At 40.5% G+C, this 11,995-nt stretch overlaps 1 long non-coding RNA gene across 2 annotated transcripts; it reads left to right on the top strand.

Moving 5' to 3' along the window:
- Positions 1-334: 334 nt before the first annotated feature.
- On the top strand, positions 335-11,182 carry LOC121975220. Of its 2 annotated transcripts, XR_006110289.1 has the most exons (4): positions 335-736; positions 1,439-1,498; positions 9,473-9,868; positions 10,944-11,182. It is a non-coding gene; the product is annotated as an uncharacterized LOC121975220 (long non-coding RNA). The 2 variants fall into 2 exon arrangements; XR_006110288.1 differs by lacking the exon at positions 10,944-11,182 and having other exon boundaries at positions 9,473-10,191.
- The last annotated feature ends 813 nt before the right edge of the window (positions 11,183-11,995 follow it).

Here is an 11,995-nt window from a genome sequence, read left to right as displayed (position 1 = left end):
TTTGATTAAGTTTGTAGGCAGATTTGATTAAGCTTGTATGCAGATTTAGTTTTAGTGTAGTTTCAATAAGCATTTCAGTACAATTTTGTAAAATACGGTAATAAAATAATAATTAAAAATAAGGTTATTTGAAAAATAATCTTATCAGAATTTTTAGGAATTTTTAGAAATTTTCTGGGATTTAATTGGAGTTCGTATGACGTAATCAAAGGTGATGTTTTTCTGGGCTCGAGAAAAGTCTGTTTGAAATACCCGGAGGTGGGAGTTGATTAAAGAATAGATCTAGGATTTAATTAACAAATCCCTAAGTTATAAAAGGAAAATTGCCCGTGCCCTAACTCCCACACCGGCCGAACTCTTATCTTCCCCGAGCCCTCTTCCTCTCGCAACCTCCTCTCTTCCTCGCGCGTACGCACCCCAGCAGCTCGCCGGCTCTCCTCTTCTCCCTCGAGCCACAGCCGCCGGTTCTCCTCCTCATGCCAGCACCAGCGATGCCGCACCCCGCTGGCCTTTCCTTCCCTCTCGCGAAGCCGCCACTCTCTGCCTTCACCGAAACCCTTTTTCCCCTCTTCCCAACGCCAGCCGTCTCCTCTTCTCTCTCGAGTCGCACAGCTGGCGATTTCTTCTCCTCACGCGAGTACCAAGAAGCCATGGCCGTCGGACACCGCATCCGACGATCTCTTTCCGCACCAGCAGTCGTGCCCTAACTGATCCAGTAAGAAGATTCTGCTAGTAGGTATGAATGTGTGTTTTTCTAGTAAGGTTACAAACTAAATCGGAGGCTATCTCTGATAGGGCACCAAGACTTTTCTATTATGTTGTTCTCTTCTTTCTGCTGTGATTTTGGGAGAGGTTGTTCGGTTTTGATGATAGCAGGATTTTCTTGTAATGAGTTTTGTTATATGGAAATGGATTTTGGGGTTGTAGTTTGATGTTTGTCTTCCTTTCTTTCACTGCCCTCGTGAAGATTCCTTTCGTTGTTTATTGATCGGGTTTAGGAAGGTAAGGATTCAGATTTGTTGTGGTATTTTGTTCCGCAAGCTTGCTGTGGATTTTGGAACAGGTTGGGAGTTGAGTTTTGTTGGTGATGTGTTTTGTTCTTGGAGGATGGTTTCAGTGTGTCGGATCGATTGGAATTAAGGTTTAGAGTGTGATGTTGTTCTTGATTCTCTGTGTCGCTTGGGACTTGTTTGGATAGACTTAAGGGTTGTGAATTGATCGATGTAGTTTTTGTTCGGCACGACAACTTTGGATTTCTGAGCGGGTCTGTATATTTCGAAACAATCTCAATATTGTTTTAGTTTCGGTAAATAGCTTTGAATTCTGGATGAATCAAGGTTCATAGTTGAATTAGGGTTTTCTGCTAATTAGGTTGGGTTTCTGTTTAGCTAGTTGTTATTTATGAAATTAGTTAAACTGTACATTGTGTGATTTACAGGGCTGTAATTCGAGACGAGCACTTCGACGTGGAGATTGTTTAGCTCGGTCTACATTTAAGGTGGGTACTTCTTGCTTTGTTTACTTTTAGTACTTTGACCTTAGTGCATGAATTATTTTGGTTAAGGACTATTTTTACCTTGACTCCACTCTTATTTTCCTGCGCTTGATACTTCCACGCAATCTTTGAGAAATTCGTTTCCATATCTATACAGTCTCTTTTGTTGTCCATGATCGGTAGTAGATACTAGATACCATGTTTGTATGCTTTGACTGTTGCTTATTTAGCTTCATGTAGCATACCTATTTTTGCTTATATATATATGATGAGTGCATTGTTCGTGATCACGTCATCGCACGACGCCGATCCCCGCCACCGAGGGAGTGGTAGGCTGAGTTGATGTCGTCTGTGCCGTGCTTACCCTACCACTCGTGTGAGTGGTGGAGCTGGACGCGAGGGACCCGCAGTAGCTAGCTAGCTACTCAAGACTGTCGATCCGGCCACCGTGGGAGTGGCAGTTGTCATTGATTCGGCCTCTCGACCACAGCGTGCGAGACATACGCTGTTATTATGCCTGATTTGGCTGCTGCTGTTTACTTATGTTATTATTGCTTTCTTATGCCGATGTGGTATATTTATGTTGTCGTTGCTTTTTGCTGTTGTTCACTTATGCTGATATGCTGTCTTATGTTGAGATATGCTCGCGTTGTAGGTGGTTAAACCTGGGTTTATTTATTGAAAATGTTTATATGTCTTACACCATACCTCTATAGTTACGAGCAGTATTGTAGCAGATTAGTACCATTCTTGACCTTCTATATCTAGCCTATGATATAGTTCCAGGTATGAGCATTGATTATGGTTTCATTTTTTATATGCTACTTCTCTTATGAGACTGTATTCCTTTTGGGCATTCTCTATTTGTTGACTATGTTCATGTACTATCTTTTCTATACCCGCTGAGTTCCAATACTCACCACCTCGCAAATTTGTTTCCTTTCGCCAGGTAACAGATAGATGAGTCAGGGATGCTTGGAGAGTCTCGGCTGCCGGTCCCTCGTCACACTCGAGGATTATTTTATTTTTGGGTTTTGGCAATGTTTGGGAGGTATATTAATTTTGCGTATTTTGCTTTTGAACAAGTCACTGTGGATTTTTTGAGTCTAGTCTAGTGGTTGCAAATATTTTGTTAGCGCCGTTGTTGGTCTAACGTTCGTATTATTTTGTGTTTTCCGCTGCATTTATTGTGTTCCAGCCGTGTGGGCTGTTATTATTTTGCGTGGTTGTGGGTTATTTCATTGTTGTCCAGCCGGGTAGGCTGAGTATATTAATTGCGTGGTTATGTTGTTTATATTTTGTACATATATTCCAGCCGAGTGTGGCTGTGTATATTTTGTATGTAGTAATGTTTCAGATTGTCACCCGTACAGGGGAGATGTTGTTGGATTTTTGTCTGGCAGGGACTCCTCTGGGGCGTGACAATTTAGTGGTATCAGAGTAGTTTCGGTCTTGTTTCGATTGATGGTTATTTTCGAGTTAATCTGATACCAAGTTAGTGGTATCAGAGCTCAGGTTTTCCGTTGCCTATTTTTGGTGTTTTGGGATTTACGATGTCTGTTATTTTTTTTAGTATTTTGGATTTTCGAGTTAATCTAATACCAATTTAGTGGTTTCAGAGCATGGTTCGAGTCAAATGCTGTGTTTTGTGTTTTGAAATTTTGATCTTGTTTCGATTTATGATTTTCAGTGTTTCGATTGTTTTGTTTTCCCTTTGTAAGTTGATCCCTCGATGTGACTCTCGAGTTGTGGGACCATGCAGCGGCAGGACATCTCTGAGCTATAGTAATGTAAGGTATACTTTTAGTGATTATTGTACCTCTTATATTCACTGTCTTATTTAGGTTATTGTTAGACAAGTTGAAAGACATAGGAATTAATGTATGGTTGGTTAGGGTTAGACTCCCTCCAACCTAGTTGGATTATGTAGCTAGAGCTATGACTTTATATTCTACTTTTGCACTCTACTTGGTTCCAACAGTTTGCTTATTATCCTTTCAAGATATTATGTTGTCTCTAAGTAGAATGCAATTCTCGATGAGGACTTTCTATATGTAGAGAGCATACTCATATCTATATTTTGTATACAACATAATTTATAGATGTTCATGGTCACATTATATGAGTGCTGAATAACCTATCCTAGAACATTCTTAAGATGTAGAATCCTCAAGGCTGGTTCTCAGTTATGGTACAAGTCTTTTGGATACAAACCGAAGTTAAGGATGATACTGATATTTTCTTTGGATGAATGAGTTCAATGCAAATGACTTAGAAGTATATAAAAAAAAAATCGTGGAATTTGTGGTATAAAGGATGGTAAGAAAGCCTAACTATTTTTTTAAAATGCATTCTGCTTTGTCAATCCTATTGACAAAGATGAGGTACAACTAGATAGTGCTCTCCATGTGGTTGCTTATTACCTTAATCCTTTTGTTATTATTGAGACTCTATGGAAATAGAGTATGATAGTGGATGATACACTCACGTGCTGAGTTTAATAGTGCTATTATGGTATATAGACTTTCTTTCTCTTGATCCTACCCTCCAAAATAATGGTTATGGAATTGAAGGCATATAAAAGAGCGTTTGAACTCTTTGGTGAAGACAATTAGCTGCGGTACAGGAGTCAAGGAGCCTTGATTTTAGTTCACCTAATACTTAGTTAACTTTGTTAGTTATTTTGAATAGATTATACATTTTGCTAATAGCACTTATTAATTTAAATTGATAATACACTGGTGGCCATTGTTTGAATGGGGTTCTCCCCACTTGTAAAGAATGACAATCCTGAGTCTTAACCAAACATATAGCTTTGTTGGTTGTGAGAGAAGTTAGAGTGCAGTTGGGAGCTTTGTTGTAATAGAGATTTTTCATCCTCAGACAGATAGACAGTTTGAGCATACCAAATAGATGATAAAGGATCGATTAATAGTGTGTATTTTGGATTTCAGATGTAATTAATTTACTCATAGTTGGCTAGATTGCAGAGTGGCGCAGTAGAAGCAAGATGAGTCCATAACCCACAGAAGTATCCGTTTCGGTTAAGGATTTGATCATGATATTATGTTGGATTAGTATATGTGTAAAATACCGAAAATAGGCGAATATTAATAAGGGAATTTTCCGAAATTTTTGGAAAATTTTCGGGAATTTTTCGGATCTCGTACGAACGAGTTAACGGAGATAAAAACGGGGCCCGGAAAAAACCTGTTTAGGCTACCCGATTTAAGCGAGGAAAAGATTTTATTTATATATCTTATTCCTTTTTATTTTCTTTGTTTTTTTCGTTTTGTTGTCGCCGAAATCGAGCCAAAGCCCCCGCACCCCTTCTTCTCCCCGACGCCGACGCGTGCTTCTCCTTCTTTGCCCTAACCAGCGCCGACGCCGGCGGTTTCTTCCTCTCCATAGCCGAGTGATCTTGTGCCCTAGACCTCGAGCCACCACCCGATCACCAGAAGGAAAGACCAAAGCCAGCCCTCATCTCGCTGTGCCCTAGCACCGACCGCGATTTCCTCTGCCCGACACCGAGCCCTAGCCTCTCCACCGCCCCCTTTTGATCTCCACTGCTCTCCTCTTCTGCCCTTCTTTTGGGCTGTCGCGGAGATCCCAAATCACGCTGAGCGGCATCGCGCCATCTCCTCCCTGCGCCGATTGACATCTGGGTAGCATTTCCTTCCGTGCCCTAGTCTTGTGTACACACTGCCTTCCACTTGATCGCTGTTGAAACAACTGCTGCCGTGGGCTGCCGTCACCAGAAGGGAGGAGTTGCCGAAGGAAATTGGGGATCTGTTACTGACATTATCCCTCTGTCCTTGCTCATACTCACGGAGCTAAGCTTCCCTCACGCACCTTGCAGCCGGGTTTGAGGTGATCACCAGCCTTGACTACTGATTTAGGTAAGTGGATGTGGAATGGTTGGTTTGTGTACCTGGTTGAGTGTGGGATTGTTAATTTAGAGTATATGGTTTGGTGGACAGCAACTTCACCAGTTTCAGCTACTGTTGCTTGCTGTCATCGTCGGAGAAGAAGGTCAGGTAAGGATCCTTTTAACTACAACAGTAATGTAGATGTAGATTTTGGAATATTACTATAAGGATTCCTAATTAGTGGAATTATGTTTATGTTGATTAGGGTTCTCCCTAAGTAGGTTGGGCATTTTCTTTAGCTATTTAATTCATTCAATTTAGCTAAATAAAACTACTGTCAATTATTATAGGATTCAGATTCGAACGAGCACATCGACGAGAGGTTGATTAGCTCGATCTACATCGAGGCTACCTCTTGACTTATCTTTTATGATATTGTCATGGATATCGTAGTATTTTATAACCACAACAACAACATGTTGCCTTTGGTATACGCCATTGATATCCATGAGACGTTAGATTTCACCAAGCATCTTATATCTCGTGATTTGTTACCACGAGTATCTTGTTGCCACATGAGTACTTAATTACCACGAGTATCTTAGTTTCAGAATAAGTGACATACCATGTTTTATTGAGGTTAGACTAGGTTACGGACTTTTGGTTTCACCATCGAGATCGTCCGATACTTAGATTTTACGCCACGACGGCTCGCGACTCTATTCGATATCATATATGATTCGTGTACCTAGACCTGATTCTCGATGCATATCATTGTTGTACATATGTTATGAAAGGAGATATGAGGATCTAGGTCATATACCATGAGGACCCTTTAGATCCGTGGATTTGACCCATCGACATGGTACCCATATTATATATATATGGATTTTTCTGATCGGGATATACCATACTTGTTATGCTCGTGACATATGTTTTCGATATTCTATCCGACCCTGTACTCTAGATTTTCGTATGTGACCATCGCTTACAAGCATTTCAGATGGATATGGTTATGTTGATTTTCTTGATAGCGTGATCACGATCAGTCACGATCATTTACTCCCACTACGGTTTCCATATCGCATACACCACCACCATGGGTTAGTGGTATATCGACAGTGTGTGGCGATTCTCCGTCTGGTCGAGGACTCCTTCTGTTTAGCTCGGTGGCAGTAGCAGAGCATTGGACTCTGTTTCCGTCGCTGGTCGGTGACTGGCCAGAGATACCTCCCCGCCATCGTGTACGGAGAGAGAGCATTGAGCTCCCCATTTATGATTTGTGAGTACTCAAGATTCCGTCAGCGGAGCGATGGCATCGGTTTATCCCCACCCCCTCGCCATTCAGTGAGAGGATCGAGTGGGTGACCAGACGCATCATTAAGATACGCATCATGTATTTATATTATTGTGTTCAGTTTCTTTTCTTGTCAGCGCATTTGGTTCGCCGACTGACCTGCAGATTATTGACACTTCGGTTTGTGACATGGATAGGAGTTCTCGTGAGCACTTCCTGTTACCTTTCGGTTTTCGCCATATTCCTATATGATTAGAAGTATTCCATGTTTGATTCTTTAGATATATCTTACTACTCACGTCCATTGGTATTCACTGAGTTGTTGAACTCACCCCGCTGACACTATCTTTTTGTACCGGGTTACTTATGGTGTCGCTGAGCATCTGGGTCCCCACGCCACATCGAAGACTTATCGGTTTCACGATGTTTTGTTTATTTTGTATCGACTTTAGCTCAGACTCTGGTTTTATTTTGGAGTGTTGACGTTGTTATGTGGTATTTTGTATTTATGTTATTGGTTGTGTAAGTCTAGCCGGCTAGCTGTTTTGTGTTTTGTGTTTTGGTTTTGGTACAGCCGTGTTTGTTTTCTTTTGTGTTATTATTCCAGCCGCATGTGGCTGAGGTATATAGTGCTTGTAGAAAAGTTTCAGATTGTTCGCCGTACAGGGGAGATGCTGCCGAAATTTCTTCGGACAGAGACTCCTCCGGGGCGTGACAATATGGGTATGTTATTTGGTTGTTACCCTCGGATGAGGATTCCCTGAGTTGAGTAGTAAATTTGGGGACCAAATTTTTATTAGTGGGGGAGAATGTAAAATATGACAACAAAATAATAATTAAAAATAAGGTTATTTGACAAATAATCTTATCGGAATTTTTAGAAATTTTTAGAAATTTTATGGGATTTAATTGGAGTTCGTATGACGTAATCAAAGGTGATGCTTTACTGGGCTCGAGAAAAGTCTGTTTGGAATACCCGGAGGTGGGAGTTGATTAAAGAATAGATTTAGGATTTAATTAACAAATCCCTAAGTTATAAAAGGAAAATTGTCCGTGCCCTAACTCCCACACCCGCCGAACTCTTATCTTCCCCGAGCCCTCTTCCTCTCGCAACCTCCTCTCTTCCTCGCGCGTGCGCACCCCAGCAGCTCGCCGGCTCTCCTCTTCTCCCTCGAGCCACAGCCGTCGGTTCACCTCCTCATGCCAGCACCAGCGACGCCGCACCCCGCTGGCCTTTCCTTCCCTCTCGCGAAGCCGCCACTCTCTGCCTTCACCGAAACCCTTTCTCCCCTCTTCCCAACGCCAGCCGTCTCCTCTTCTCTCTCGAGTCGCACAGCTGGCGATTTCTTCTCCTCACGCGAGTACCAAGAAGCCATGGCCGCCGGACACCGCATCCGATGATCTCTTTCCGCACCAGCAGTCGTGCCCTAACTGATCCAGTAAGAAGATTCTGCCAGTAGGTATGAATGTGTGTTTTTCTAGTAAGGTTACAAACTAAATCGGAGGCTATCTCTGATAGGGCACCAAGACTTTTCTATTATGTTGTTCTCTTCTTTCTGCTGTGATTTTGGGAGAGGTTGTTAGGTTTTGATGATAGCAGGATTTTGTTGTAATGAGTTTTGTTCTATGGAAATGGATTTTGGGGTTGTAGTTTGATGTTTGTCTTCCTTTCTTTCACTGCCCTCGTGAAGGTTCCTTTCGTTGTTTATTGATCGGGTTTAGGAAGGTAAGGATTCGGATTTGTTGTGGTATTTTGTTCCGCAAGCTTGCTGTGGATTTTGGAACAGGTTGGGAGTTGAGTTTTGTTGGTGATGTGTTTTGTTCTTGGAGGATGGTTTCAGTGTGTCGGATCGATTGGAATTGAGGTTTAGAGTCTGATGTTGTTCTTGATTCTCTGTGTCGCTTGGGACTTGTTTGGATAGACTTAAGGGTTGTGAATTGATCGATGTAGTTTTTGTTCGGCACGACAACTTTGGATTTCTGAGCGGGTCTATATATTTCGAAACAATCTCAATATTGTTTTGGTTTCGGTAAATAGCTTTGAATTCTGGATGAATCAAGGTTCATAGTTGAATTAGGGTTTTCCGCTAATTAGGTTGGGTTTTTGTTTAGCTAGTTGTTATTTATGAAATTAGTTAAACTGTACATTGTGTGATTTACAGGGCTGTAATTCGAGACGAGCACTTCGACGTGGAGATTGTTTAGCTCGGTCTACATTTAAGGTGGGTACTTCTTGCTTTGTTTACTTTTAGTACTTTGACCTTAGTGCATGAATTATTTTGGTTAAGGACTATTTTTACCTTGACTCCACTCTTATTTTCCTGCGCTTGATACTTCCACGCAATCTTTGAGAAATTCGTTTCCATATCTATACAGTCTCTTTTGTTGTCCATGATCGGTAGTAGATACTAGATACCATGTTTGCTCTCTTTGCTTATTTATTTTTGCTTATATATATATGATGACTATTGCATTGTTCATCATTTCATTGCAGATCCCGCCACCGAGGGAGTGGTAGTGAGTTGATGTCGCTTGTCTGTCAGCTCTCACCGTGAGTGGTAGTCCGCAGTAGGGATGGCTAGCTACTCACTTGTCCATCCGGCCACTCGTGGGAGTGGCGGCCTTTGGGTGGTACAGTTGTCATCGATCCGACTCTTAATAGTTGGGACATATATCTTGTTATTATCTTTGTTTACTTATGTTATTTTTTCTTACTTATGCTGATGTGGTATATTTATGTTGTCGTTGCTTCTTGCTGTTGTTCACTTATGCTGATATGCTGTCTTATGTTGAGATATGCTCTCGTTGTAGGCGGTTAGACCTTGGGTTATTTATTGGAAATGTTTATATGTCTTACACATTACCTCTGTAGTTACGAGCAGTATTGTAGCAGATTAGTACCATTCTTGACCTTCTATATCTAGCCTAGGATATGGTTCCAGGTATGAGCATTGATTATGGTTTCATTTTGTATATGCTACTTCTCTTATGAGACTGTATTCCTTTTGGGCATTCTCTATTTGTTGACTATGTTCATGCACTATCTTTTCTATACCCGCTGAGTTCCAATACTCACCACCTCGCAAATTTGTTTCCTTTCGCCAGGTAACAGATAGATGAGTCAGGGATTCTTGAAGAGTCTCGGCTGCCGGTCCCTCGTCACACTCAAGGATCGTTTTATTTTTGGGTTTTGGCACTGTTTGGGAGGTATATTAATTTTGCGTATTTTGCTTTTGAACAAGTCACTGTGGATTTTTGGAGTCTAGTCTAGTGGTTGCAAGTATTTTGTTAGCGCCGTTGTTGGTCTAACGTTCGTATTATTTTGTGTTTTCCGCTGCATTTATTGTGTTCTAGCTGTGTGGGCTGTTATTATTTTGCGTGGTTGTGGGTTATTTCATTGTTGTCTAGCCGGGTAGGCTGAGTATATTAATTGCGTGGTTATGTTGTTTATATTTTGTATATATATTCCAGCCGAGTGTAGCTGTGTATATTTTCTATATAGTAATGTTTCAGATTGTCACCCGTACAGGGAGATGTTGCCGGATTTTTGTCTGGCAGGAACTCCTCTGGGGCGTGACAAGTTTTATTAAGTATTTCCATGCAATTCTGTTAAGTATTTCAGTGCAAAGTTAATAAGCATTTTAGTGCAGTTTTGTATGAGACATCTTTTTAATAGAAGTATTAACAAGTATAAGCAAGATAAAGAAAAGAAAGAAAAAGGCCAAGGCCTTAAGTAGATCCCAAAGTCAAGACTTTAGGGATTTTGACACACAAGGTGCTTATTAAAATGCCGAGGCATTATATATTAGAAGTAATAAAAGATAACAAGTATTTTACTTTTTTTAAGAGGCTAGTACCCGACTTCCGAGGTTGTCGTTAAACAAATCCAGGTGTCCAATTCCGAGGTCTTGGCCCTGGTAGACCAAGGTCTGCTCTTTTAGGATTGGTGGCTCGCTACCCCAACCTATTAGGGAACACGCATAAGATGGTACTACGCCTGGGCCCAAGAGAAGTTGATTATTATTTTGAAGTATTAAAGTATAAGTTTTTAAACAAAAGATATAAGCTTCACATAAGTTTAAAATTTCAGCAAGTTTAATTTTCTTATATATTGACATGTTGTTTAGATTTGCTTACATGTTTAGTATTTCAGTATGCTATGCTATTAGATGAGCATTCAGTTTCTAGATTTCTTTCAGCTTACTTGCATACTCGAGTTTTGTGAGTTAGATAGCGCTTACTAAGCAATTTTACTTATAGATGCATTTTCCTCTTACTGCAGATAAAGGAAAGGAAAAGATATAGCAAAGGAAGACGACAAGGAGGTGCGGATGGATGTGTGATGCCTGGACTATAGAAGCCTTGGGACCTAGTTCAGAAATTTATTAAGATTGCTATGTATTTAGAATATTGAAATTGTTTATTTAGTCTTCCGCTGCCAGTTAATTGCATGTTTTGAGTTTTTGAGAGTTTTAAGTATAGATATTTTCATGCGAACAATTTTAGTTAAAGTATAGTTAGTAGTCAAGTAGCGATCCGCCCTCACAGTCTAGTAGTGAGGAGGGTGGGGTGTTACAATTCACTTCAAGGACTCAACAAGGAATTTTTCTTGGTTATTCATCTACAAGCAGAGCCTATAGGGTTTATAACAAGACCACCTTGAAAATTGAAGAAACCATCAATGTAACTTTTGATGAAAATAATATCATTCCTCAACTAGGTTCAACCAATCAAGAGGAAGAAGAACAATTAACACACACCAAACAACCTAAAAATTCTAATCCACGAAATTTAAAATCAAACCCTAATCATCCGATTGACCAAATCATAGGTAATCCTGAATTAAGGGTTCAAACACGATCCGCCTTTAGAAACTTAAGTCAAATAGTACTAATATCCAAAATTTAACCTAAAACCATTAATGATGCATTGTTAGAGCCCGATTGGGTAATTGCGATGCAAGAAGAGTTAGGTCAATTTGAAAGAAATCAAGTTTGGGATATAGTTCCTCCACCAAAAGGAAAGACAGTCATTGACACCAAATGGGTGTTTCGAAATAAATTAGATGATCTCGGAGGAAATCATAAGGAATAAATCCCCATTAGTTGCCAAAGGGTTTAGTCAAGTCGAAGTACTAGATTACGACGAGACTTATGCCCCGGTAGCTAGACTTGAATCAATTAGAATGTTGCTAGCCTACGCAACATATAAAGGATTCAAATTATACCAAATTGATGTTAAATCCGCTTTCTTAAATGGGCAAATTAAAGAAGTAGTTTACGTATGTCAACGGCCTAGTTTTGAAGATCTCAAAAACCCAAACTATGTTTTTAA

This window comes from Zingiber officinale, chromosome 4B (assembly GCF_018446385.1).
Source record: "Zingiber officinale cultivar Zhangliang chromosome 4B, Zo_v1.1, whole genome shotgun sequence".
NCBI lineage: Eukaryota > Viridiplantae > Streptophyta > Magnoliopsida > Zingiberales > Zingiberaceae > Zingiber > Zingiber officinale.
Note: the sequence above shows the minus strand (reverse complement) of the source record. Positions and strands in the feature narration are given on the sequence as shown.